General features: G+C 41.6%; 1 protein-coding gene across 1 annotated transcript in view; it reads right to left on the reverse strand.

Annotated features, from left to right (window-relative positions):
* GNAQ (G protein subunit alpha q) overlaps positions 1-6782 on the reverse strand; it is a 259407-nt gene that overhangs the window by 128021 nt on the left and 124604 nt on the right.

Raw genomic sequence — 6782 nt, forward strand, 5'->3', positions numbered from 1 at the left:
TCAAGCTTAATGCAAAATTTGATGCAGATCCATTGCTCTACTCACTCAGTCATTTTTTAACATGACAGCCACACAGTATGCATGCTCACTCAATGGCGTCTACTGCTTCCCCTGACTAGCACAGTGCAGTCATCATTGTTCATGCATGGGCATTCCAGTCCACCCTCCTTGGCTACCAGGTTACATCGATGTGGCACAGACTGCTTTTGTTTATATTAACAGTGGCTGGACTTTTTCTGGACAGGCCTCGTATATGCAACCTTCCAATAAACATCTAAAATATAACTATTGATTTTCAAAAACCATCAGCCCCGAATGTGGAAAGGGAACAGGTACAGACTCCAAAGAACTGGGCCCCAGTGAGCAGAGGCACAGAAAGGAGTCTGGTCGCCTCCCCCAGGGAACACGGGGCAGGATGCAGAGCTCTGCTCCTGCGGCAGCGGTATGAACTACCTACTGAGGAAGGGGGCTTCTCAGACAGGTCCGGGTTAAATTTCAAGTGCCAACCACGGGACAATCTGGATGAGTTTAGGCAAGTTACTTAATCACCCTATTCAACAGACTTGCCACAAACCACCTTTTCACGGTGGTGGTAGAGAGCAAATGAAATAATGTACTAGCACTTAGCACTTCTGCCCAATAAAAGGTATCTATTATATTATATCTATTATAGTTGTTGCTACTGCTGCTGTTATTTTAACTCTAAAACGAGGACAGGCACACATAGCTCCTCTACAGGATTATCCTAAACCCATTATTTTCAGCTAAGGTGTATTAAAGAATTTGCTTACTAGGTGCCAGGCATTATGCTAAGCACTGGATGTTAATTCTCATTTGATCCTTATCTTTTTTGAGCCTTCCAATAACTGAATAAGGTACGTATTATTAACACCCCTACTTTACAAGAGAAAAAAGTGGGACTTGCCCCAGGTCACTGAGTAATAAATCAGCTAGCTGGCTCCCACTCTAGTCTCTGTGAAAGCAATTAAACGCTGTGGAGAGCTGTAGGAGTGTGAGCTATCTACAACACAAATACCCTCAACTTGACTTTCATTACTTCTTAACCACATAATATAACCTTAAAAGGCCAAAATTCTCCACAAAGAGTAACTGAGAAAAAAAAATCAATCGAAATAGATCTTCACGTCTATTATAGTATGAAATGAAATGTAATAAATCCTTTCAACTAAATTTATTTTCAACATACCAGCCAAAAAACTCATACTTGGAAGCACTCGAGATTAACCGTTTTCAATACTGACATTCCCGAGGAGGATGAGAACATCGATGAATGGGCGGCTGCGACTGCCCTGTAACGTTTTCCTCTCATAATGCTTGCAGTGCTTGTCTTACGGTCCTCCAAAGGATATCCATCCTGTGGCAGCTACTCAAATGTTCTGTGCTCTCATGGGATTTGTTTATATTCCCTAGTTCATTTTATAGAAGCTGTCCTTATGAGGTTATTATCAAGATCAGTTTTTCATGAAATTTGTTTTAGCATCATGAATACCAAGTACAATGGTCTTCATGACAGAAAAAACTCGGCAGTTCTTTTCAAGGGGCACTTGAAATTTGGAGCAGAACCACAATTCTGTACATTTGAGAAACTGCTGTTTTTCCAATTTTTCAAATTAAGGGACCCTGCCACGTGGGAAAGCACATGGGTGAGGAATAAACGAACACACACAGGTGAGTAATAAAAGTGAGTAATAACTAGAGTAACCTGCTTTAAGATTTTCATATGAAACTATTATGATCCCATTTCATTTAATCAAACAGGAATAACCTTTTTATTAAGACGGGGGCAGGAGAAGAGGGGCTTAAACTGCCCTGCAAGCAACACACCTCACTACAACACCTGCTTCCCTGTGGCCATAATTCTATATTGCCCTGCAGTTTAAGCTATACTAGCTCCAACACCTGTATCCCAACTACAGGCGATCCTTGAACAACAACTGGTTTGAAATGTGTGTGTCCATTTATACGTGGATTTTTTAAAAAATAAATAACTACTGTTTTCAATCCACACTTGGAAGTCCTGGTGTGGAGGGCCAACTGTATGAACTGACTACCCCATTTTATATAGGGCACTTGAGCACCTGAGAGTTTTAGTCTGGAGAGGGGCAGGGTCCTAGAATCAACCCCCCGACACCAAGAGAAATGAAGATTTGGAGAGTCAAAAGTTATACGTGGAATTTTGACTACACAGGACTGATGCTCCTGATCACAGTGTTGTTCCAGGGTCAACTGTACTCCCCTCTCTGAACATTCAACGCCATTTCAGTCCATTCCACTGACCGAAGCTTACTTTCTAATTCTCTCCCGCAAACTACTTGCTTTCCCCTTCAGCCTGGTCACCACACTTTCAGTGTCCTTTTTTCTCAGGAGCCTGGGTGTGCCATGAGGACAGAGGCAGGAGAGTCTCATTCTCCTCTCTAACCCCAGCACAGAGCAGTTTTCAGAACATGGCATATGATCAATAACTGCTCGCTGAGTGAAGGGCTGTTTTTGTTTAGTCTCTACCTTAACTTACAGTTTCCAAGAGTATTATTTGAATAAAGTTCTAGCTTGCTGGTAGGAACTTTGAATAAAGTTCTAGCTTTATTGGTAGTTTTTTTTAAAAAAACTGCAATCCAACTCAAAATTTTTAAATTCAACCTAGGGATAACAGCCCAGGGAAATGGCAGAAAGAGAAGGAGAAAGAGAAGATTGATAAGCTATGTGCTTTTAATTGACAAGAGCTGGCCTGAATGCCAAATCTGTGCCTTACAGGATATGTGGCTTGGGCAATTTAACCCTTGTAGGCTGGGTTCTTCATCTCTAAAATGGGGACCATAATATACAAATGGTTTGGGGGATTTAAATGCATTGTACATAAAATGCTAGCAATTTCCTGGGCCATAAACTGCACTAAATGTGTTGGTTTCCTTGCCTTTCCCAGAGTCCCTTTTCAACCTCTAGTTATTTAATTTAAAGAAATCACGATAATCAAACTCCTAAAAAAAAAAAAAAAAGGATGTAAAAATTAAGGCCTGTTTCAGTGCTATTAGGCTAAACATTTGAGGTAGAAATTTTGATGTTTATGAGATTTAGGGTGTATTTTAATTTAAGATGAACAAAATAATGAGTCTGAAAAGTAATGGCAAGTGAAGAACATCTGAAAAATCTGCAAGAGATTTATCTTATTCTTACTGGACACATGCCTTTGAGTAATATCTGTTCAGGTTCATTAGAAGACCAAATTGGAGCCCTGATGATCATTTTCTTGACAAATAACCACTCAATATCTAAGAGATATTTGTGGAAAGGCCTAAAATATATTAAAAATTATATATAATGCCTTTATTTATTAAAAATGTGTTCTTGCCACGTTGCCACCAAAGAAGCAGATCTGATAGAGTAAGATTTCATGGATTAGGTTGTATCTATAAACAAATCAGACCACACTTGAAAAAAATCTCATTTAACCCAGTCACTGAGTTTGAACTTAAATTCTGCCCTTGCGGTTCTACTATGTTGCTGAGTTTAAAAACGCCCAGTTACAGGTGTTTTACCAGCTACATCTGGTTTTTATGATTGGTGCATCACATTTTCCTTCAAGAAAAATGCAAAGATCAGTAATCCGTTTAGTGTCCAAAGCGTGCCACACAGCTCATTGACAAGCAGAAAATCAATGACCACCTCAAGAAAGGGGGAGAGGAAATTATCTCATAACTGATGGAGTTTAGAAGTGTACTTATCAGTCAGTCCTTCTAATGCATCAGGAAGCCTGATGGAAGCACAGTAGCCCTGGGACAGACCTGCCATGCGACAGAGAGGGTACAGCTTTGTGGACCAGGCTCACAGCAGTGCACTGGCGAGTTCATACCAGCTTAAGAACAAGCCCTGGTACCGCCTGTGCCTCATTCCCTCTGCGGTACATTGGGAGAGAGCTGAGAGAGATGTCCTGGCTGATCCTTTTGCACTTAAGAATTCATAATAATTTTTACAGTTCCACTAAAATCCAAATGAAATTATTTTTACCTTTTTGCACATAGTTTAGACTACCACGAATAAGCTTGGATATTTTACCAAAACCGTATTTTCATTTTCAAAAGCCTAATTCATTAATTTGATGGTATTCTAAGTTTTATTTAGCTGAGTGTGACAGACAATGGGCATCCATCATGGAGAGTGTTTTGTTTCTTCTGGGATTGACTGTTTACCTTTAGTTCATCCTTGTACCCTTGGCGGTGCAGGTGGACATCAAGTGTGTTTTACACTTTTCATTTCACGAAAAGGACATGCTACCTAGGGCCTGCCGGTGCGTGACAGGCCTATGGCTGAAGACAGTGCTCTACAGGACCACAGGAACTGGGCTGAACACATTCTGGGTTTGTGTGTATTGGATGTGCAACAAATAGCTTGATGGCCAAGAGAGACCCTGAAGTCCTGGACCGGGGGCACGGCCCTGCCAGGCTCACTATACGGGTCAGTCAGCGTGCTCACTCCCTTCCTCCTGCAGGTTCTGACCCAAATGTCAGCATCTCATTGAGGTCCATTAGCTCCCTTCATTCTTTACAACATGTCCCACCCCTCCTACACATACTACTATCATTTCTGTTCATAACTTCATCATCTCCTAACATGCTATGTGAAAGGTTGTGTTGTTTTTCTGTACCTCCCCCCACCCCCCGCCACACAGCTACAGACACACATACAATGTCACCTGCGTACAGGCAAGGGCTGTATCTGAGGTACTTTGAGCACCCCGAACACCTCATGGCATGTCAGAGGGTCTCAACACCTCTGTGGTAAATGAATGAATGATGTCTCCTCAGCTGATTTTTTTTAACAGATACAATAATACATGGCTGACCCCTTCACTCACAGCCCATTTTCTGCACAATGATTGTCTTTCAGTGAGTTTTTGTGAACACCAACCAAAAGTGCACAGGGTATCCCTACTGTGAGAACTGCTGCTGGCCAGATCAGCTACCAAGAATTGTTTTAAATAGTGTTGTGAATGTATGGCCTGTCTTTATACATACCAGTTTTGTGGAAAACAGACCCTGCTAAGACATAAATCAATTTGCCATTCTTTTCCCTTTCCCCACACGATGCGCAAAATGGGAGAGCAGAAATGCTGGTCCCCATCTTATACTTAAGTGACCTAAATTGAACCCAGAATTCTAGAAAAGTAAGCCATCTGGGAGTGCGATGTGGTAAAAGCTTCTGACCCAGCAAATAACACTTCTGGGAATTTACCCAGAGGTTGCGATCAAGCAAATATAAAAGGTTTTCGAGAACTGCACCACAGCATTGCTTCTGCTAGTGAATGACTACAAACAAGGTAAATGTCTGACCATTTGGGCGACGGTGCAGGCTGTCTGCAGGCACACAATGCGACCCCACAGCCACCACCACAGGGCTGGAGAAAATGGTCCAGTGACATGAAAAGGCATTCACAACGAGGGTCCCAAGAGTGGCATACTGAGATCCAATTTTTGATGAGAGAAAAAGGAAAAGCCTAAGAAAAAAGATTCCCAGTCTTTTTTCCACAAGTGTTCGTGATTCATGGTCTTGGGAAGTGACACCTGACAGAAATTTCTCTTCTTTTTTGCTCATCTGTATTTTCTATATCTTGTCATTACTTTTGTAATAAAGAAAAACTATTTTTAAAGCGCCTATTTGCAGACAAGAGGCATAAGAACATCAGACTGCGTCAACAGTGAAACAAACCGAACATCTGACTTAATGATTTTCAGTCTGGTAAATCTATCGTTCTTATCATTCAGTTATCAAAGCCATGCTTAACAGAGAGTTAGCGTCCTTCTGAGAAAAAAGCAAATTCTTGCAATCAAAATGCAAAGATTTGCCCTGGCTGGTGTAGCTCAGTGGATTGAGCTCGGGCTGCGAACCAAAGTGTTGCAGGTTCAATTCCCAGCCAGGGTACATGCTTGGGTTGCAGGCCATAACCCCCAGCAACTGCACATTGATGTTTCTCTGTTTCTCTCTCCCTCCCTCTCTCTCTAAAAGTGAATAAATAAAAAAAGTGCAAAGATTTCAGTTCACAGCTTATTGACCTAAGAAACTACTGTACAAGAGAACAGAAGTGATTAATAACATCAATTAAGATATTTAGGTGACCAGGGAAAAAACACAGTAGCTGGAAAGAGAAGGGGCATGTTTTGCCCATTTGAATTCCATCAGTTAATGGAAATGCAATTACTATCCCCAATATCCACCTCAAAGTACAAACACAGCCTTTACCCTGACTCGATCCACAGAGTGCCTCCTGCCTCTGCCTAATGTGCTAGCCTCACCTTTGCAGTGGCTCGGGAAGTGACATCATGCTATACTGTATATTAGAGTCTCAGGACCTTTTCAGCAGCATCTAAACATCCGGAGAATTCACTACCTGAAGTCTCATTACCTAATTCACAGACAAGAAATGAAGAACTGGGTAGACTGCTTTTCTAAGAAGGCTGACAAAGAATGGTTCTTTGCCATAGAGAGAAAGAAGGGGCTGGTTCTTTCTGATGCTTGGGTTTTAATATACATGCTTCTGCACTGAGTCTCTGGGTCACTTGTCAAACCAGGTACTAACAGTGTTCAACTTCTGAGGAAAATTTATTTACCTTCCATATTGTCCTACTCCCATCCTTGCTACCTCAACTCATTCCAACCGCATACTGCCCAATTCCTGCTGCCGGCCTACCCCCACCAAAATAATTTTGACAACTTGTGAAACAGCCACTACCAAGTTTGTTTAACACTGTCATAGGCTCTCCAGATTTTGG

Source organism: Phyllostomus discolor, chromosome 3, assembly GCF_004126475.2.
Source record: "Phyllostomus discolor isolate MPI-MPIP mPhyDis1 chromosome 3, mPhyDis1.pri.v3, whole genome shotgun sequence".
Lineage (NCBI taxonomy): Eukaryota > Metazoa > Chordata > Mammalia > Chiroptera > Phyllostomidae > Phyllostomus > Phyllostomus discolor.